The 23,167-nt window shown below is 39.2% G+C and overlaps 1 long non-coding RNA gene across 3 annotated transcripts in view; it reads left to right on the top strand.

The window, feature by feature from the left end:
* Positions 1 to 23,167, top strand: part of LOC121669069 — a 335,683-nt gene that overhangs the window by 871 nt on the left and 311,645 nt on the right. For all 3 annotated transcript variants that reach the window (XR_006017599.1, XR_006017600.1, XR_006017598.1), the window contains exon 2: positions 6,294 to 6,360. This is a non-coding gene — a long non-coding RNA (uncharacterized LOC121669069). The remainder of the gene's footprint in view (positions 1 to 6,293; positions 6,361 to 23,167) is intronic.

Genomic DNA, 23,167 nt, shown 5'->3' with positions numbered 1-23,167 from the left:
ATTTCCAAAGAATACCAATTCATAGTTGCACAATGATCTAAATCCATCTGAAATTACTGTATTTTAATACTTAGAGGGTTTCTTTAGTGGGAGAGAGGGAGGCAGAAGTCCTTGTTTAGAGTTCAAGGATAGAAAAGGTATGTCTGAAAGCTCTCTCAGTATATCACATTTATTGTGTTCTTATGCTTTGTTGCAAATGTCACAGCTCTACAGTTGCATGGAAAGTGAATCTTAGCTAATAAAAGGCTTCACCTTTCTTTTCCTTCTCTATACAGTACTTTGCAATAAATATCCAATACAACACCATTTGTTCTATTGGAGCATATCTGATACACAGAGATGGGGTTTCCTCACAGGGGAAAGTCTGTGTTCTGTACAATGCTGTTCAGCATTTGGAATGAACTTTCACAGCTATTTTTCTTATGTTAATGCGCCTTGCTTGTGGTTTTGGTAATTTAAATTTTGCTGAGGTTTTTTTTCTTTAATTCATTTGACATTTGCTATAACAGCATTGATCAAGAGGAAGTCATGTAACCGGTTTCACAGGTACTATCTAATGATTTGGAAAGCTTAAATATAATTAATTTGGTCACTGAAATGTTGGCTGAATTCATGCAGGATATCTGTATATGAATTCCTGCTATAGGCTGCATCCCATAAAATGAAATTCTTTTAAAGGAGTAAATTGTGTTTCCCATCAGTTCCCTGAACATGGAGAATATAGTACAGAGCTGAAAAGCAGAATAAAAAATGAGAACTATTTCCCTTTATCTTTTTTCAAGTAATTTTTTGTCTGAAAATGAGCCTGTGTATCTCTGTGAAGTCAAAAAACCTAAAAATTCTGAACCATGCAAGATAAAGATACATAAATAAGGCACAAAATTATATGAAATTCTGTATCCTCCACGTCAGGATCACAGGGCAGTGAACAAACAGTGTAGAGTCTTTGAGACAGCTTTGTACCAAGGAACTGTTTAAATGGAAAATCACAAAAAACTGCTGACTTCCCTGATGAGCTGTCAATAGGAGATTCAGGGCTCCCCATGTGCCATCAGCATGCTTTAATTGATTGGAGTGTTACTATCCTGGAGTGTGCTAAAATAAAGGTTAGAGAAATCCTGAGGATATCAACTACCTTTATCAAACTGCATAATTAAGGGTACAGTACATAATCTGGGAACAGAAACCATCATTCAGAAATAAGTGATCTGCTTCACTTGGAATCAGGAAGTTTTTTCTAAAAGTCATGAAATAGCCTGAAAATGGCTGCTCAGAGGAGGGGACTTAAACTGGATCATTATGCGTTTCAAAAGAGTAAGACTGTGGATTATACCCTGTACTGAGCACAGAACTTGGAGAAAGGTGCTTGATTTGGAATCCACACAGTCCTGGTTGTAAAGTGGCTCTGTTGAAGCTATTTCCTATTTCCCTGAGCAATTTTAAAGTCAATCTACTTTTAATATCTCCCCAGGGGTTCAGAGAGGCACCTTCTGTTGCCCAGTGGTGAAGCTGGTTAGGGTTGTTTTTAAGCTTTGGAGTCCAAATGGTTTGGTAGTTGACCTATACTTGATGCTGGCAGCCCTGAACATCTCCCTGCAAGGCACAGTCCAGGAGCATGGAAACAGAGGAGGGAGATGATTGAATTGTTTCTGTGGTTGTGCCTCAAGTGCGCAGGAGCAGCAGCAGACAGAACTTGGTATGGTTTAGGGACAGGGTGCCGGAAGATGGACAGCACAGGGAGCACCCTTGGTCAGCTCTTGGTCACTGTGAGACATCTTTACCCGACACTGCTGTCTGTTGGTCAGTTTTCAATTATTCAGTTGAGTCATAGAATCACTTAAGTGGAAAAAGCCTTCTAAGACCATCAAGTCCAGGCCAGCACTGCCAAATCCAGCACTAAACCACGTTCCCAAACGCCACTTCCGCATTCCTTTAAATCTCGCCAGGAATGGCGACTCCACCACGTCCCTGGGTGGCCTGTGCCACTGCTGGACAGCCCTTCTGGTGAAGAATTTTTTCTGAATATCTGATCTAGACCTTTTCTCATGCAACTTGAAGTTGTTTTCTCTTGTCCTCTCATCCCATCAATTACTAACTGAATTTCTTCAAAGGAGCCCTCAGCAGTTAAATATTGGGAAAGATACTACTTCCTGCAGATGAGAAATTATCCTAATATTCCTTAGTGGACATAGATTACATTTAAAATCTCACTGCTATTTTAAACTTGTTTGTTCAGCTACATGAGCCCAATAAAGATACTAAGGCAAAAAAAAGTCTAACAATTTGCTCAAGGAAAATATTGTGATATCATAACACCTCCACAAATCAATTTATTAATTTAGATAAATATCTGCTTGATGCAGTATTGAAGTACTTAACATTCTCAGAATTGGTTACATTCTTTAAAAATGTTACCACATAGTCAAATACAACTCTCCAAACAAGGAAAAATTTATTAAAACTATTTTCCTAGGAATTTAAAAAATACTGGCTTTCATCTCTGAACAAATAAAACCAAAATTTTGAAATGTTCTGGCAAATAAAAGTCCATTTTTCTTTATTGGCTCTAAATGCTGCTTGTTGAAATATGTTTCAAGATACTGAGAATGACAGTAGAGTATTGTGGCTTTCATGAACAGCTGCAAGAAGAATGGTGGTGTAATGCATTTATAGCTATAGTAAACTTAAATTGTTGCAGACTCAACGTTCTTTTCCAGCCAATAATTAACATTTTTTTAATGCTTAAGCATTGCACTTTACTATTATCATATATTTGTACAGATATATTCAAATGAAAATTAAAGGAGCTAAGATGACTTGTTGTGTAAAAGGGCATTTCAGAGGTTTGAATACAGAAAATCAAATTACTACTGTCTTTGTGGCTTTTGTAAAAAATATAAACAAGATGGAATCCCATGTCGTACATGAGTAAAAGTACTTTTGATCCAAACATACAGTAGCAATCATTAAATATATCATGTGCAGTGACACTGGGGAAGGCACTGCTCTCCATTCTGCTCAATGGACCATGCTGCAACACTTGTTTCGTATCTTGAAACCATTTATGATGGCTGTTAAAGAAGTCAGTGCTTTACAGTGCCAATGAATCAAGTAAAGTCATCCCATTCATCTGTCTGTTAAAAACCAAAATGTTAGAGAGAAGAGACAAACACAGATTCTAACCACGCAAAAAGTTTCATCGATATTGTTCCTTTATCTGTGTGTCAGTGGAATGTGCCAGATCAGAAAAGAAGCAGTCTGTATTTTGTTCAGGATTTAGGTTTTTGCCTCCACCTCAATCCTTACTGTTAAAGTAATTTTAATGAAACTAAGTTTCTAAAGGGTAAGCTGCTTGTCTTTTCCGCAACTGTCCATCTGAAAATATGGCTTTGTGCAAGTCAAATTCAGGTGGGGTTTTTCTTTGCTGTTTCACTTATTTATTCTTTAAGGTGACCTTGTCCTCCTCCTTTGTAAAAAGGACATAGGAAAATTTCTGTAATCCTAATTCCTGTGGACAATGTTAGTTCAAGGTGAAGCCCTTTGAGTGAACAGACTTGAGCAAAGTTGTCTGAGCCTTTTTTCCATGCAGGCAGGTCATTGTGCATTCAGCCCTCACAGACAAAATAACAAATTCTAGCCAAGAAGGACAGGGTACTTTTCTTTGTTCGTGAGGAGAAGAGGTTTGCCTGGAGGATTCTCTCATTAATGCCAGGAAGAGAAGACCACCAGGCAACCTGAGCCTGCTCACAGTTCCAACTTGTAACAAGTGGATCACTTCTGACTGTTAAGCAGAACCACCTTTCCAAAAGGGTCTCGAGAAAGCAAGTAGCTTCTTTTATCCAGTGCTCACATGAGGACTCCTGGATTGTTGGAAATACTTGGAAAATGAATGGCAGAGAATAACATCTCTGTCTGAAGTCATCGGGATTGAATCTGGATTCAGGAAACTTTTGGAGTGGTGGGAGTAATGGGTGTAACTGAGAGCAGGTGGGGAGCAGGAATTTCATGTCTCTCAGATACAGTTAGCTGATGGGACCTTCCATTTAGCAAGGAAGGATGCTTCAGAAGTCAGGGCAAATCTTTTAAATTCCAGATTTACAAGCAACAGCAAAAAGTTGTGAGTTTAGGTGTGTCTTTTCAGCTGTGCCTCTTATGCTAATGTTTGGTGGAGATGTAAATTTTCTCAAGGTCCTTACCATATGTTCATTATTATCTGTTCCCACTGAAGCTACAATTCAGAGCTGCTTTTGATCAAGACTTGGTTATTTATGCTTCATTACATTCCCATGTTTGGACTGTGAGGTTTTAGGGAGTAAGGACTATGTGAGGGGTTTCTTTACATGTTTATATGGTAGTACTGTAAGTAGATTTTTATTTAATGCTAGAGTTAAAAAAAATTAATGATGGCTCTGAGCAGTGATGTGGATGTTCACATTGAATACAAATAGAAGAATAAAAACAAGGGCTTTTTTTACTTCTTGCTAATGAGTAACATATTGCTACAGCAGACTAGAGGTGTGTTCCTCAGAAAGTCAGTAAGAAAAGTCAGTCAGTAAGAAAAGGAGCTGCATAAAACCCTTGTGTGGATGTACTGATTGCTTCCTATTGTATAATGAGATATTAGACTAGGGAGAGAAGGGAGACCCCAGACTGAAATTACAGGGGGTTTTTTCAGGATCACAGCCTGGGACAGGACCTGCTAATTGAAAGGACAAAAGGAGTGGAGCACTTATCACACCAACCCAGAGCCTAAACAAATATCCTTCTCCTTAGTCCTTGATGTTTATATGTGCGACTCCATTTCATTCTCAATGCCTGCCAGTGGCTGCTATAAGCAAAGATTTCTTGCTCTTCATCTACTCCCTGAGACAACATTGAAATTGTAATTTTACCAATTTATCAAATATTGCATCTCCTGTAGGTATTGTCACATTGCTTGTTAGAAATCCCAGATCATGGGAGTCCCAGATGAGGTGCTTTTGTAAAGCAGGTAATAAAATGACCACACTGGGAACTCCCCAGCGCTCTCTCTTGATTTCAGCTGGCATTATAAAGATACTTATTATTGAGATTGCAGATAAAATTGAAATTTTACAAGTGTGCCAAAAATGTGTTTTGGAAGATTGAATGTCGTGTCTATATTTCCACAGAATTACAGGATTAGGTTCTGAAATGGCTGAAATAATGAAATATAAATTGAGACTGGCTTAGCATTTGCCTACTGCTCTCAGATTTTTAAAAGACTGTAATTTTAAACCTTAATTCCTTGTTGGTTCTAATTCTTGTGAAACAAGGAGCTCTTCTGCAGTAAGATTGTATTTACTAAGTGTTTATGTGTGCACACACTTGTGTACCCACAAATATATTACTGAATGTTATATATTATATGTGTGTTAGAACACGTACCTTCCTGTAAAAAATCTGAATATAAAGTTCATTCCTGTTTTGGATGCAACTGTCTTACTCCATTATTCATGATTTTGATGTCCCTGGAGACTTAGGAGAAACTATTTTCAAAGCAGGTGTCAAAAAAATAATGATGTTTTATACAGGCAATACCTATACCTGATCAAGTCAATTTGATGCCTCCAATTACTTTCACAGACTTTGGATCAGAACCTGAGCAGCAGGCAAGGTCTTATACTCAAAAACCCCAAAGAATGTCTGCTGCAGGAATAAATACAGCTAATAGGAATCAGTTCATTTCTACAGCCACATCTATTAATTTATGTCTGAATTTAGGGATCTGTTCAGCTTTCATTGATTCACAAGCCTCCAAAATGTAGGTTTCTATCTGACCACAGAGAAGTATAACACCAGAAAAAAACCTCCCTCAGAGGTGACTGTTGTAAGCAAACCTCAAGGCTCACCAGGTGGTGTCAAAGATCTTTATGGCACAATTGACCCAAGTCCACTGGGAACAGACAGAAGCCATCAATTGTTGCTTAGAGTAGGACAGTGCCACCCTCTACAATCAATTTTCAATATGCCAGTAAATCATTGGGTTTTACAGTGGATCTTTGGATGTAATTAAATTATTTATGCCGACCACTGCATATGAAAAATTAAAGAGACTGCCTTAAAAATGATGCCAATATTACCTATAAATGATTCTAGGTTTTACCTTAGACCTGTGTATGAAATATTAACACAATTTCATTATGGACCTTAGTACCAGCCTGGAAGAGGGCAAAAATATCTGAAATTGCTGGTTTTCAACCATCTGTTTACTGCGTATCTGTAGCAATAGGACTGCTAACTCATTGATTGCAGGCTCATGTTGTATTTTTCAGCTTCCAAGGAAAATGTCTGAGTTTGAGGACTTGTATGCAGGCTGACTGCAGGACTGCATCTCACCAGGTGAGACCTTGTTTATTGGGGCCCCTGGGTCATTGCTCTGCTTAAAGGCTGATTTTGTGTCAGAATCCAGAACTTGGCCCTTCCTTGGGCTTCCTTGGCTCAAAGGTGTGTGTCTGTAAGTTGTGGCTCACCTGGAGCTCTGGCCAGGCAGGAGGACACAGGGCAGGTGGGATGTGCTGGTGTAAGGGACTGACTCATAACTAGCAGTGCGACAGTAGGTTTTGTCCAGTGACAGTGGTTTGCTCACCTGTGCTAATGATGTTATTGTCCAGCATGGCAATATTTCTCCAAAGAGCTTTTTCATTTAATCATTCACATGGTGAAGTCCAAGTTGGGGCTGTGCATTGTTAACGGGAGAAAGGATGGAAAGGAAGGGCAGAGGCTGTTGCACTTGGCTGCTGGGTGAGCTCCTGCTTTGTGCTCCAAGCTCTGCTGCCTCCTGCACGGGTGACACGAGTTTCTGAGGCCATGCTGTGCCTTCCTGCTTCCTTTCTCCCACAGAGTCTGTAGGCTTCACAACTGTGTCCTATTTACACAGTGTAGGATAAATCCATCAATTCCCCCTTCAACTTTTTTTGCCAGATACTGAAAAAGTTTTGAATTGATTCAACAACCTCCCCTGCAGACAGGCAAATATTTCTGAGATGCCAATGTGCCTTTTGTTTCAGTTAGGGATAAAAGATTTAGCCAGAGATGGTTGGCTACTTATATAAAATATTAAAGCTTTCTCAACTATCATATTGCACTAGGCTGAAGTCTGCTCGTTTTATGCCATTAAACAACCCATCTTTTGTCGTACAGGGGAATGATACCTGATTTAAGATAATATATTTTCTTTGCTGGGTCTGTTTATGCTTGGAAATGATCTTGCTATATCCCTGTATTGAAAATTTATGAAAGGTACTAATATATTTCTTGCTATATATTCCTTGTGAGCACACTTTTGCAACTTTAGCATGGTTTGAAAACTACTTCTTGCCCACAGCTAGCAAGAAACAATGATTTCATATTTCCCAAAGTGGAAGCCAGTCAACAACATTCCTCTTTATTGTAAAGAGGGGATACAATAATAAAAAGGCATCTGCTGGTGGAATATTGCCAGTAAAGTACAATAATACATTAAAACAGATACTTAAAGTTGAAATTTATGAGTTTGTTTTTCTGTGCCAGTCAATGTATTTTCATATGTTAACATCAAAATGTAGACTCTCAGCAAAACCTTTAATAATAAAAACAGCAGCCGTCGAAAGCAGAGCAGAATTTTAGCTTGTGGTATAGAGTTTATCCTGTGATTTGGGGGGGGGGGGACTTTTTTTTTCTGATTCACTTTTATTTTCCTTTTTCTTTCTTGCCTAATAAAATATTTATCAGTTTGTTCCTTCATATATCCTTCAGTGGAGCTCTCAAACCAATAATGCTTCTGTTCTGCCCCTTGTCTTTGCAGAAGATTAATCTGGAAAATGAGTGTTTCATTTTGAGAATAATGAAACTAATCAGAGCTGGGGATAGGATTCTTGCTAATGAAGGGAAACACTTCTGTGTGCCATGTGTACACAGTGCTAAGACCAAAGCTAGCTCTCCATATCTTCCAAGTCGAGTTCTCTCATATAATCTTTCCTTTTTTATGGGTTCTTTTGATATTTAATAGACCGTTTTTGAACTGAATTATTCTAGAGTTACTTAGTGTAATCCCAAACAATAATTCCATGGAGTTCCTTATTCATCTACCCTGTTGTTACCAAATCTGGATCTAACCCATGGAGTTTTCCAGACTCCCTGAGAGCATGCGTGTGCACATAGGCAGCAGAATATTTGGAAATGAAGGGTGGCTGTTGCTTCAGGACCAGCAAAGTCAGGTAGGTTCAGGTGGTTAAAGCACTAAAGTAAATGCCAAACAACACTGTGTACAGCCAAAGACTGCCTCTAGCATCCTTAGTGGTAGGTAAATTTATTTTCATCAGTGCATAATGTAGTCTGGAGCCTTGGCAGAGGTATGATAAGGTCCCAGAAAAATTAGTTTGAGATATCAAACTGGCAGAGTCTCATGACCAACAGTCTAATGACTGTTTTTCAACCCTCAGACCTCTGATTCATTGATGTCCACATATCTAAACCAGATCTCCTGTTGACTTTCCTTTGAGCTCTGATCAAGGTCCAGAGACAGCCGAAAGTTCATCAAGGAGAGACCAGGCAACCACAACATGTTCATAAGGCACCCTCCAGTGGGCACTGCCTGGAGAGGTCATGAGGGCAGATAAACACAGTAAAATTAGGCTACAGTTTAAATTTTTAAGAAATTCATTTGACTAGAAGGCACAAGAGAATGCTTTCTACCAAAAAATTAATTAGCTACTTATGGTCTTTATTATTTTTTTTTTTAAGTGAATATTGGTCAAAGGCTTGCATTCAGTCATCACCTGTGAGATTCCTGGGGGGGAGGGAGAGCAGCATGGCAAAGTTTCAGTGCTCTCTTCACCTCAGTACACGTGGACATGTTACAGCTGGGTGGGGGTTTCTTAGCAGGATCCAAGCCTGGGGTACTTGGTGTGACTATTAAGGTTTCAGAATTAGTTAACAGGTACAGGAGGCTACAAGCTGCAGGCTCACAGGAGTGGTTTTGAGGGACTGTGACAGCATCAAAGAGTTGACAGATATATTGGAGAGCCAGAGGAAGCAGAGGCAAAACATCTTGTGGGCTTTTGGATCATGTAAGAACAAGCAGGAGAAGACAGTGCTGCTTTTTGAGACAACTGGCATTTCTGTTAATGCATAACTGGGGGGGTAAATGATAACGGATTCAAGTTGTTACGTGACTAGAGTATCCTGTGCTGCAAAAGTCAGTGGTTTTAGTGTTTTTAGCTTGGTTCACAGCACCTCTTGAACTGACTCAGGACTAGGTAGACTGAAAAAATGGTATGTCACCACAGCTGCTGTTACAGAGGTTCTGTTATTTTCCCTTGCACAGTTAGGTGTGATAGTAGGGACAGATTCACATCTGTTTATGGGCAACAATAAGGCTGCACTTATGTGCAATAAAAAAATGAGGCAAAAAATATAGTGAATCATAACTTCAGGCAACTTTAAGTTTATGCTTCTGGTTTTTTCCCTACTTCTGAAACTGCCCAAACATACATCATAGCAAATAAATTGGTAAGAACCAAAATAATTAAATCACTTTAAAACAACAATTGATGCAAAATAAGTGTTTTATTAAATGTCTCCGTAGCAGCAACTGTCTGAATCTGGCTGTGGTTTTTGGCCAACAAAAAGTTTCATTATAAGGACTTTTTTTCCCCTTATATCCCTTGTCTTTGGTACATGGGGTTAGAGGAAATGTTACAGTTCTGCAGGAGGTTGGCTATTGCTCTCCTCTTGGCTGGGAAGCAGCTATTGTGTGGGGTTTTGGTGTCCATCATCCACCTGTCATTTCCTCCCCACACTTTTTCAGATAGCCATGCTTTTCATAAAAATGGTTTGAGATTTCCTTCTGTCCAGTTGTGTGTGATACAGTCAAAAGCTTTCTGTCTCTGTTTTGGATATCTGATGAAAAAAGCATGGCTCTTGTCTGGCACAAACACCATGAAGAACAGACTCCCAGTCCTGAGCAGGAACTTCCCTTTAAAAAGGAATTTCAGAAAGAAAGCAGAACCTTCCTGTGCTCTCAGTCTCCTGGTTCTTTCGCTGTGCAAGGTTTTGTGTTGCAGATATTTCTGAGCCTCGAACCTCTAAACTGAAAAATGTGCTTAACAAGATATTAATTATGTTATCGAATTGTTGATGGCATTAATGACCAGGAATTATTGTATAAAGCAAAGCTGTACCCTTGCTATTATTTTACATTTAGCATTGTCAGTTTTATGTCATTCTCAATTTTCCCTCCTCTACCCTCCTCCAGCTGGGTTCCACATAGGATATCTTTGAAAAATTATTACATTACTTGCACATTTCTGGGGTTATTTCTGTATTGCACTTTGACGCTTTGAATGAACCCAGGCAAGAAACCAAAATTGTTAAATACCGTGGGGTGAAGGAACAGTAAGAAAACATAATAATTTGCCTGGGGAATGGTGAGAAGTCAAGATCAAGGTTATTTCTCAGTAAATGCTTCCAAGTAGGAGGCAAATGAATTGCAAAAGCCAGAGGTAGTATCAGAATGTCATAAGGGGCAGAAGGGAATTTACCAGGGTCACTGTCAAGCTTGCGAGCTCTTTGAACCAAATTGATACTGGTTTACTTTCAAGCTGCTATTTTGGTGCTCTTAGTATTGAGTTAGATGGAACTTGCAAATAGATGAGGTGCTCTGAGCGTGTCTGCACATCACCGGGGAAACACAAGCAGCGTTTAATACCGGAAGATAATGTATCCATGCAAACCTCTAAGGTCTGACATTGCCAACTGGAGAGTTGTATTTGGCTTCAAACCACATGTCTGACCCATCTGGAGTGTGGCAAAGAGGTTCAGGAAAGCTGTTACAACCTTCTCGGTGGTGCTGGTCTCCCTACCCAGAGCATGAGTCTTGCTTTGATTCCCACAGTTCTTGGGGGATGCTGAGAGACTGGAAAGGGTCCTGAGGAGGGTTATCCAGATGTCTGAGGGCCTAGGGTGCATGAGTTGTGTATGCAGGATGAGAGACATGAGCAGGTTTAGTGCAGCAAAGATGAGAGGAAATCCAATAACCTTTAACTAGAGGCAAACAAACATGGCAGAGCCAAACTCAGTATGACCAGGGGCAATGGTCGTGTATTAGGGCATGGTGTGGGGTTTATCACTTGGTTCTTTTGCAGGGATTATTCCATGCCCTTTGTGCTTGAAGGCCCTTGTTTGTGCTTAGTTGTCTATATGATCTTCCCAAGTGCTAGAGGATGACAACAACCATAGATCAAAGTTTCTAAATTTACAAGAACTGCCTTGAAAACTGAGAGCCCCTGCAGCAGGACCTGTAGAACGTCACCATCTGCTCTGCTACAGATGTCACCAGCCTCTTGATTAGCAGTCATATCCCAAGATTGCTGTCTGGTGACTTTCTGGAATGCAAATCTGGTGTTAGAGTTTTGTCATAGTCAGCCTAATAACACACGCTGCACTGAGAGAGCTGCAGTGGAGGCAAAGAAATGCCTCGTTGGGTACCAGGTGTAAGTATCTCACATAGAAGTATATTTAAGATGCCCAAACAAATATGCCAAAATTTGGGAAACAGGTTTTGGATAGAGAGACTCTTCTGGAGGTTTTCATTTAGTGATTGTTGGATCATCAGCCCAAGATTAGGAAACAGTTTTGGCGGCTCCTATTCTCAGTTTACAGCAGAGTAAACCAAGATTTTTAGCACCAATACCAGTTCTCCATGCTGGTCATCAAATAGCCTCAGTTTCCTCATGCCATTCTGTAGAGCCACGTTGGCCAGCCCTGCTGATTCTGTTTTTATATTGAAAAGGAAAACATATTCAGCCAGGTTGAGTATATCTCAGAACAGCTCCTGAACCTTGCCATGGTCTGCATAAGCCAATGGCAGCCTTAGGAAACCACAAATTTCTGGGATACTGGGATGAAAATTAATGCTGGGAAGCAGTAGTGGGAAAGAAAAAACTCTTTACTAAGTTAACAAGCTCCAAGGACTGGATTGTTTTGGTTTTGGTGGGTGTTGTTTGTTGGTTTTTTTTCTGTATGTGAGTAAATATCTGCATTCTTCATTTATACCAAGTATAAATCAACCAATTATAATGAGCAGTAAGTATTAAAGAACTGATTTTCTCATGCTCAGAAATCACCACCATGTGATATTTTGCTCATTCTGAGTAGGCTCACCTTGACCAATATGAGATCTGGACCACTGAGACCTGGAGACCTGAGTCCCATTTGGAACTCATCCCATCTTGTTTCCTTTTTGAAGCAGGGTTCCTTTTTAAAATCCTTTTCACGGGAGTCTTGTCATGCATCACAAAATCATGCCAGAGTAAATACAGATGGAATATCGAGCTGCTTCATTAAAATCCCTGTGATTTGTGTAAGGAGCTCCAATCTATTGGAACCTGACTTGTTAGTTTAAATTCCCTTACTGAGATATAGGTCAGGTTTAAATTAATAAGTGGTGACTGCAAAATCTTAATTAAAATTATACACTTTTGTGAGTAGACAAGCACTCCTTAATTCACGTTGGGCTGGGAATATCTTTTTTCTATTGCTAAAAACCTGCTTGTAAAGGTGTCAAACCAAATTAATTCCTGTGGTTAATATTAGTGACTTAAATTACCAAAAATTATAAATCTAAGCCTTCAGTCACAACTACCTCCAATTATTAAGGAAAAATTACTTTTTTGGGTGGAGGGGGTGTTTGATTTCTATTTTTTTCCATCGAATAGCGAAAAGCTTAATCATAATTTAAAAGGATCCCTGATGTTGTTAAATTATTTCCTTCATATGGGGCTTGATTCTACACTGCCCTGCAGTTTCTGTGGCGCAATAGCAGGATGAATATCAAATGGCTCTGAATTACATTTTTCAAGTGTGCTGTGCCTTTTCCTCCCCGTTTGCCATTCACACAGCACCGGCATAAAGTCTGAAATAACGTGATGGCAGTGGGATGGAATCCTCAGGCAGTGTGATCCCCTCACAGGAGACACCTGGGAAATTACGCTGCCTCTGTGAATGCAGAAATCCAGAGGTGCACTGGGCCTGCCTTGCACAGCTGGAATGGTCTGGCCAAACAACAGGCTGAGGGCAGGAGAGAAACAGCGCCACAGGTTTGGGGGTTTGCTTATACTCTACTAGAATTCTAGTTCACACAAGTTCTTGAGTCACCTTCAGAGGTACAGTGCTGAATATAAAAATTATTGCTAATCTCCCTACAGTTCTCCAGCAGGCAGAGGCAATAAAACTCAGGTTGATATTCCTCCCCCCGCCACCTCTTTTCCCCTCCTTTTTCTCCTTTGTCCTCTGCAGAGCTGCTTACAAGTGCAGCTGGGAAATAATATAATGTCTGGTCTAAGGATATATTGTGGAATCTGCTTTTTACCCCAAGAAGACTTCTATATTTCTCTGCAATAGCTTCCATGGTAGGCACAGTCTGGATTCATTATGGCTACATGGAGGAAGGGGATTGTATGAGCCTCTAGCTTGGCTCTTGCTATTCTTTTGTCTCTTCCTCTAGCCCTAAATAAGTATAAACAACATGTAGACAAGACAAAACCTCAGCAGTGAACAAAAGCTGCCTGCATGTTATCCATCAGTATTATTTAAGTAGGACATGCTGGGCTGTTCATGATACACTCATACTGTAAGTGATAAGCTATAACGTATGGTACTCATTTACTTCTCCATTCCAACAGTAATATAGCAAAGACAATAAATTTTCCTGTTTGTTCTCTGACCCACTGTTCTTGGGTTAAGCAGCATGTTTGTCTACATTTGTCAGTTGTTACAAGCTTCTAGCTGCTGCAGACTAGGGTATTGATGAACCCTGGAAAATGGAGCCTTGAATAATGTATAAAGCATTAAACATGCAACCATTTCGCTGGAAAAAAAGGGGGGAAAAGTGTATTATATGTTTTCTCTGTTGTAGTTCCTTCATTTACAAAACATATTTGTCAAGTCCTTCGCTAAGAATAATGCCAGGATGCAGTTTCCCATCATTCTTGTTAATGGGACTGTCTCAGTGTTACAGTAAACAACCATAAGTCTTGTGTCTCAGCCATTGTGCAGCACACTTAGTTTTTTCAGCTTCCAATTAAGGGTATTTTAAATTTGTTGTCTACAGCCATAGGAGTGGTGGTGCAATTTCTGGTCTTGCACTGGGAGAGGGGCACTAAGGAAAAAGGTGTTTTTCAAAGCAACAGCGTACTCGCAGAATTACTGCGTGAGTGAAGTACATCTACTGGGTTTTTAAAAGCTCAAAACTTATTCGTACCTGTTATAGCGATTTATTACTAAAAGAGCAGCACTGATTCATGCATTTTCCTGAACAAATTTACATGATAAACCATCAATATACATTTACATTAGCAAATGGAACTTTCTATCATATTTCTGAGACCAGAGTCCAAGACTTCAGTGGCTGTGAATCAATGCAGCTGCATTAGCTTCAGCGGAATGGTGCTGATTTATATCAACAGAAGCTCTGGTTTGTTAAATTCTTCCTCTTTTGGAAGCATGTATCAGAGCAGTGGAAAATTGCTGGATTTGATTTAGCTCCTATTTGATATGCCACAGAATTCACCATTGCACTGGGAAACTTGAGTGAGCCTGTGATGATTTTATTGACACGAAGTTTGATTTACCCTCTTATCCTGGCCAAGGTTGAGAGGTTTTGGTGAACTCTGTGGAGGACAGTCACAGTGCTTCCATTTGTCCTGTGTCACTTTCGTTGGTAAATGAGAAATAGGGTGTTTAGAGCTGGCAGGCTGTTTCCACAAGGACTAAATTCATGTGAAGATACAAACATGTCATTAAAAAAAAAAAGGAAAATTGCTGCATGTAGATGTGAGTTTTCCAATGGTAAGCATTTCATGAGTTAAGGTGGTTACCTCCATAAACTAAGGATAGTGTCTTATCCTGCCACGTGTTGGTTTCTGCACATCAATCCCATAGAGAGAGATGTGGATGCACTGAGAAGGGAATGCAGCCCATCAATTTCCCTGAGCCTGACACTCCTGAAAGGCTAAAGCCCTGCACAGAGGTGAAGAGTCTGTGCAGGCACAGAGACGGAGCTGCAAGGCTCCCATTAACATAAACAGCCAAATCCCTGATTATTGAAACAAGTATTTGACCCATGCGTGGTTCTCGCCAGCAAATTATTTGGGAAAGGAGAAGCAGAACAGTTTAGGACACAAGGAAGGGCGTGGGAATGTAATTGAAGTCAGAAAAATAAAATGTACAGGACATGAATCCTCTTTTCTGCCTTTCTTGGAGGTCTTTACTATCTTACAGATATGATAAGGAAACAACCACTGGAGCAGAATATCTGCTTCACATTGACAGCTGGAGAGACTGGTATTCAAATTTTTTTGGCAGAGTTATTCACCAGCAAAACAGAAGGGATTAGGAACATGTTTATACAATAAATTGATATAGGTGCCATGTATCACTAGTGAGCGACATCAGTTAAACAGGATTAATACAATTACTCTTAAAGGCAAATATGACAGCTTTGGAGTGACAGTTTTTAAGGTGATTTAAAAAAAAAAAAAAATTTCTAAAGATAGGTTTTTTTCCATTGGTCGAACATGTAGCTTTGTGATGCTGGAGAATATCCCCAGTGGTAACTTCCTAAAGCTTTTTGGGGTTATTGGCATAATTTATTAGCATTTGGAGGGAGCTGTTCTACGGCTTTTGCTGCATACAGGCTCTTCCTTTTAGAATTGGTTGACTGAGGCTTCCTTCTCCTCCATATATGCAGCAAGGGTGACTTCACTCTTCCTGGGAGGCGAGTGCAGGTTTCTGAACAGGTGGGTGTCTATGAAAGGCTGGTGTTTAACTTCATGACTTCATTACCAGACTCCATCACAAGCAACATTTCAGGATATTTTCATTCTACAGTTTTGAATCTCTGACATTACTTTCAGTTTTTGACTTACTGACTATGTTCTTAACATGAACCTTGCTAGTTTAATTCTCATCAGTGCTGCTGTCCGCAATTCGTCTTCTGAAGAAAATTATGGATCCAGTGAAAAGCAGGAGGAGATATATAATTCAAGAAGTTTTCAAGATTCATTTTCAGGAAGATGAAGTGCCAACCACATTATGTGCTGAGTAGGGTTCTTTGAACAGTAACAATGCCACCTGCAGCACTAAACATGTATTATGAATAAATGTTTTATTGTAAGAAAGCCAGGAAAAAAAATGGTCAATCACTATTGCCATGTCTTTCCCAGCAGAAAAAGGATCCCCCTTCTGCATCTCTAATGATTTCTGTATAAAAGCACACACCAATACAGAACTGGGTTCCATTTCTCTGTGGTCCACATTTAAAATGAGTACAGCAATCCATGAATTTCTGGAAGAGATAAAGAGAAAACACCTAAACATGATGCTGTAAAAAGAGCAGGAAGCACATTGGCAGTGCTGCAGTGTGCATGATTAAAGTGGTACATTCTCCAGAGGGAATAGATGAGGGGACCAGTAGGTGCTGCTACTGACTATCAATAACACTGGAGTAACGTGTTCTCTTCTCCATTCTACCATGTAATTAAATTAACAGTGGCCCAGCTTTACATCGCTGATGCTGTGCACTAAAACAGAATATGAAGGAAGAAATGCTGAGCGTTTAATTTCAGATGAGAAGCTATGGCTGGGTGGTAATGCTGGATGGAGAAGCAAGAGCAGGCTGAATTCTGGGCTGGTTTCATACATTGGGTTATTGAAACTGTTCCCAGTGGAGCCTGAAGAAGAACTTAGCGTAGGGTAAAACACTTTGAAAACATAATATTTGTACTTCCTTCCTGTCACTTTAAGTTACTCCAGTTTCAAGACACCTTATTGATGTAAAGTGGGAGTGGAAAAATAACGAGTTCCCAAATAGGGGTCCTGATCCACCTTCTTCAATGTTCTCAGGAACATTGCCAGTTTAATCTTGGTAAGATCAAGCAGAATAAAAACTGAGATTAGTATAGAGTGGGGCTTGAGTAAAAAGTTACCTGAAAACATTTTTTTGATCTTGAGATAAAATAAAAAGAATTTCACAATAAAGCATCAAAAATTCTGATGTTTTCAGCAACTGCCTTCTAAAAACAAGTGACTTTCTGAGCTGCTGAATAATTTGTAACAGGTAAGATACCTCATAATCTTTTTCTCTCCCTTCACAAATTGTCTGGGAACACTTTAAGAGGCTTTCAAATGATCTCCTGGATAAGAATTATTTTACTGCTGTGCTTTTCCTGACCTGTGGCTTGTCTGTAGATTGTGTGTGAATAGTCAGTGGAATACTGAGTGGAGCTCGGAAGGGCTTTGGGAATGGGAACAAAATGTCTGCCGCAGAGGCAAAAGAGCCACTCTTCTGAAATTCAAAAGCTTAGGCTGGGCATGCTAATCATTAAATTGATTATTAAATTATTAAATTCTTTGGAGTGTTGGGGTTTTTTGGAAGATAGTTACTTCCAGGTTTCAGGAATTTTGGACATCTTAACTGAAATACAGAATCTGAGTCAGTCCAGCAAATTTGTTGTTCATTCCTCCGTTCCCACCTTCATCATTCTTACATTTACACATATTTTCTTTCTCCCTTTGAATGTATTTTTGGACTTAATGTGACTGTATGTCCTCCACAGAAAATTACAACTCTTTGTTAACTTCCTTTAGGAACTGGTATATCTTAATTTTTTGATTCTTCTGATAGAAATTTTGTGTTAAAATTTTTCATTAAGCATTAACAATGCTATTCCTTTATATTTATGTTGATGATTGGCAAAGTGGATTGAAAAATGTGTTTTGTGGTCAGGATATATGTTCCCTTTGATTGGCATGCTCGTGAACATTTTCCATATAGGTAGGCTTCTCCTTCTGCAGACGACGTTGGGCAATATTTTTCAGAAAATTTGCTAAATGTTTTCACAATCTGATGGAATTATCATCTATCTCTAAAAGTAGTTGGAAAGATAAATGAAAAGTGACTGAACAAAACAATTACTGTAATACACAAGTTATTTGTGTTTTAATGTAGATGAAAACATTTATTTTCATCAAGCTTCTGAAATTTCTCCAGAGTGTTTTTCCTTTCCCCTCATATTTGTAAAATTAATCAACCCAGAACAAAAAAGATGACTTTTGGAAAAACTAACACTTGGTTTGTATATAAAAATAAATTGAGAAAACTTGGTCTCCCCACATCTTTTAAGTAAGCTGATTTTTAGTATAGTCACGATTAGTTACATCATTCCCTTGAGATCAAATAAAAATCTATTCATCCCTTGAATAACTCTTCCTTCATTGGGCACCTCCCTCAAAATTTCTCATTACTTCTTAGAAAACAAAATGCAATCCTTGGTCCTTTCACATTTAAAGCTGTTAAATGAAAATGAACTTTTAGAAACAATCCAGAATCCATTTGTCAGGATAATAACAATCCTCTGTAACAATTCTTTCTGCCTCTTCTCACTCCCCCTACCCACATTAATTATAATGCTCTAACAGAACATAGCTTGATTCCCTTTTTTATTAAGGTTGTTTCACTCTATTATTGATTAAGCTTATTTCCCATGATAAATAACCTTCCTGTCAAAAAATGATTTATGAAAGCCAGTGGTCTTTCTTTTTCCAGTTTGCTTTTCCTGTGGTTACATATTACATATTATCTCCTGCTGACTGGTTTGGGCAGTCTTTGAATCTACAATTACTGATCCTCATTAAGAGAACTGAATTTCAGTACCGCAAAAGGCTTGGAGATCTATCAGGTGAATCATTTGATTTTAACTTAGAAACAGAAGTATCTTTCTAATGTGAGTATATGGTCTTGTGATACACCTTTAACTCTTCAAAATGTTAATAAAATAACCAGCATTGTGCTTATGGAGACCAGCTCCTTGGAAGTGGCATCCTTCATAATATACTGATACTTCTGGAATGCCAGTAGTCCCATTGGGATGGCAGTCTTTCTGTTCTCACTGTATTTATAAATACATATATATATATATAAAATGGAAAAGAACTTCTCAGGAGACAACAGTTCTGCTTTTTGCAACTCTTGAGATGGACTGAGCGTGCTTTTGTCCAGGTGTGATTTGTTGTGTCAACAAACCTTTTGTTCTTGAATTTAAGATAAAACATGAGGTCTTCTGAGTTCCTTTTACTTGGTGGAAAAACTGAAAACCAGCCAGGTTGCCCCTAATGTGTTTATTGCACAGGATGTGTCCAACCTGTTTTTTGATGAAAACTTCTCAGAGGTTTATGTCTGAGCTGAGCACCTTTCCAGGCAGTGCTTTGTCCAAAATTCCTGTAGTGTTCTTTCATATTCCCACAACAAAGTCTTCATCTGTGGCTGGGCTGCCTCCACTGCATTTTTTTTTTTTTTTTAATTCCTCAGTGTTTTTTGTCTTCTATTCATGCAGTTTCAAATAGCCAGTCCTCTATTTGAAATATGTGTTTCAGGACAAGCAGCTCAGGCCCAGGGGGAATGTAGCCTGTCTTTGGGGTAGTGGGATGGTGGCTGTCTTTTGTTCTGTGCTTGGCACGGCAGAATTCTGATCCACAAGCAAATTCTCTCTGCAAATGAGCAGTCTTCAAAAGTGTCCATGGAGAAATACCACTGCTTTTCAAAAATCCTGAAGAAGGCTGACTGTATAACCTCCAGTTTAGTAACATTTTCACATAATTCACATTGCAGTTCTGTAGAGATATATATTGCATTAGACAGGCCTAAAAAAAATATTGTTCTTATGTACCCTTGAATAGTCTCATGAAAAGCCTAGTGCTTATAAGTGAAAAGACATAAACCAAAACCTAATATTATCATTGCTTTAATTCTCAGTCTCTGTTCCTTCTAGTCTGGGCTCTTAATAGAAACTAATGGGAACTCCATATTTTCTTTTCCAAGTCAGTAGCAGAATTAGAGTCCTGAAAAGACAGCAGGCTGTCATTTGATGTTTTTAATACCTAAAATCAGCTTCAAAGAGAATGAAGCAGTGGCAAAACCATAAAAAATCAGCAGAGACAAATATTTTTTCCTTGTAGTATTTCTGTCTTCAGAATAAATGTTGATAAGGATGTAAAAAATGTAGTACTTTTTGCTCCTGATATCTTGCTTACCTTGGAAAAAATGAAAAAAAAAAAGGGTAAAAGGTCATTTTCTTAGTCTAGTGTTGTGTGGCCATAGTATTTCAAGTCTCACAAATTTTGAAAGGAGCACTTGATGCTGTGACAGGTGATAAAATCAAAGGGGCCAGTAAAGGACAGTGCTTTCTTGCTTTCTTTTAGAGAGTAGTTTCTCTTAACACAATATTCAGCGCTTGTGGACAGCAGGTCCCTGGATTTCTGAGATCAGAGGTTGTCCTCAGTGTCAATGATGTTTCTGTTATCATGTTCTCCACAGCAACTGAACTCCCCAGATCTCCTCACTGTATTATCCTGCCTGAGAGATGGGGAGTTGAAGTACAGAGAGCCTTTAGGAAACAGTGAGTAGGAGCAGAGTCTCAGGCTCTCATCCTGCTCTCTGACACAGCTTCAGTGGTGGGATCTTGGTGGGCTGAGGTGGTGGATGTGCTGTAACGCATCCGTGATGGATGCTGAGTTTAAAAGTGGTTTCAGTCAGGTTAAACCACGACAACCTGCCGCCTCAATAGTCATTTTCTGGGTAACTGAATTTTTTTTTGCCTATTAAAGTAAATTAATTCATGATTGTTAAGAAGCTACATTGTTATCTGTAATAATTAACTACTATTAAATCCAAATATAGAGCTTTGACTCTCTGAAATTAAAATCAAGGGTCTTACTGTGCTCTGTGACTGTTTGCTGGAGAACAAACTTGGATTATAAAGATTCACTCATTGCCTATCTGTATTGGGAAAAATAATGATTATTATGCAACCAGATCAGAGAGAATGAGGGATGTTTCAGTACCGTAGGCCAATGAAGTTTTAAAATAATAAGCACAGGGAACACATTTAATTCTCCCTCCTTGCTCAGGTTTAACTACTAAAAAAGTGACTTTGCCTGAACTCGCTTCTTAATTTTCAGACTTTAAGGTCTAGGTTCCTTGAAATCTGTTTAGAAGCTGCAAGAATGTCTTTCTAAAGTAACTGTTTGTCTGGAGGGAGTCATGAATTAAACACTGAACTGTGAGATGGAAAGGCCTGGCTCTGTCCTGTGCTTTAAGGACTGAAAGCCCCGTGGAAGAGAAGGCTGTGTATCTTTAAACTGCCGTGTTTCACTCCTGACTGCAAAGTGCTCTGGGGACTGGGAAGGTTTCCAGCACTATCCTGGATGTTCCTGGTGTCCTGTTTGAGGCACATTTGCTTTCCCTGGTGACCCTGTGCTCCGTGCAGTACCTCTGGAGCTGCTATCAGCATCCAGCCTGCCCTGAAACTTGTGTGTTGGTTGCTCTGAGTGAGTTTTGAGAAATCTTCTGGGAGCTGAGCTAAAGAATTTTAAGTTTTGCACCTTTGTCAGGGCAAGGAATATTGCATTCTTTGCCATGTACACTTCCAAAACACCAGCCTAAGGTTACACAGGGACCAAGCCAAGCTGGTGACTCTGGACTTAACACTGCTCCTACGCTTCTCTCACTTTCAAATTCATTGTTGCTTGCTGAGAATCTTTGTTACTCCCTCACATTTTTAGTGGATATTGGTCTTTATCATGCAAGGGAATCTGCTCTTGCTCAATGCAGATTGTCACTGGGTTTATTCATTGCCTGTGTATGATAAGTCACTTAATAATAAAAGAGTTTATGCCTCTAGGCATTCACCACTCTTGAAAATAATCCACTGTCCTTGGAATCATGGGGACTGATAGGTCCCTGTTTATTTTTTAGGAGCACAGACTGGGAGAGGGAAGCAGAGGGATTCAATTGCTTCTAAACTTTCAATTTGAGGCAACCCTCAAATGATGACATTTATAGTCAGAGTCTTTCTCTCACATGCTAAGGCAGTCCATCTGGTGGGTTTCTCAGAATTTCAAATGTAAAGAATTTCTTGGTTTTCTGAGTTTTTTGTTTTCTTAAATGCTGTCAACAGAACAGAACTAAAAATCTATTATGCACGGCATCTACTGACTTAAGAAAGCAGAAATAAGAAAAAGACACACCGTGTGGCTTTGTCTTCCCAAAATGGATTTTATTTTTAAATCATGTTTTTAAATCATTCTGGATTTTGTTGTGTGTGCTATATTTCAGTGATGTCTGCTATAAATATCTCCATTTGTTTTAGTAGGAGGCGTAACATCTGAGAGAGGAGCTTGGCATTTCAGAGGCAGAGAATTGTTCTGATTTCCAGAAATAGCCACGCTAGGAAGTAATGCACTGATTAGTTGAAGTGTCTGGCACTAGGGATTCAACCACAAAAAACAGCCAAGGAGGAATCAAGGGGCTCTGCAGAGACATTGGAGATGCAGGACATGTACATATTCCACAAATTTTGCAAGGAGTGTATTGAATGTTCTATTCAAAGGCATGGCTTGTTCTTCTGAAAAACCTAGGAAGATGCTGCCTAGGGTACTATATGTTCTCAGGCATCACCATGCAATATAAAATGTTTATTATTGTTGTGCTTAGTCACATTTGCTTTCATTTTTATTTTTGCTGGCTGGGATTGGTTTCATATTCTTGATGTATTGTATCCAAAACCTTCTAGAACCTGATAGTCTAAAAATAAACCCTGAACTAAGACAGTCATGTACAGATACCTGGAAAAATGGTTATCACTGAGTGGCCAATGACAATTAATAGTGTGTCCACTGAAGAGCTTCAGGCTTTTGAAATCTTTCTTTCTAGAACCTGCAGAAAAATTTCCTCCCTTTCTTCCCACAGCTCTGGGCAGTCACTGGAGTAAGTCCAGAAGGCAGCTGAGTAAAAGGGGAGCTGCAACAGGCATGACTTTGTGCAAACCTGAGTTGGATGGACTGACATGAAAATTTTGTTATATTTTAAAGTGGAAAGTTCCTTTCCTGTAAGTTTGGCAATCACTCAAAGACCTCCCTTCTGTGAGGCAAATCATTAGCCTTCTGTTTTTATCTCCTTTTGTTGGTTTCACTTTTAAATACTTTGGCTTAATGGTATTGAACGAAATAATACTCAAAAGAAAATTCTCTGAGAGTAAATAAATGGCACACCACCCTACCAGGAATATTTTTACATGAGGTAGTTTCAGCACACTGAATCTCCAACCATCAG

Source organism: Corvus kubaryi, unplaced genomic scaffold (assembly GCF_017639235.1).
Source record: "Corvus kubaryi isolate FWS band 111438036 unplaced genomic scaffold, C.kubaryi_AGA036_p1.0 37387, whole genome shotgun sequence".
In the NCBI taxonomy this organism is placed as follows: Eukaryota; Metazoa; Chordata; class Aves; order Passeriformes; family Corvidae; genus Corvus; species Corvus kubaryi.
The sequence above is the reverse complement of the archived record's forward strand: the minus strand, read 5'-3'. Positions and strand labels throughout refer to the sequence as shown.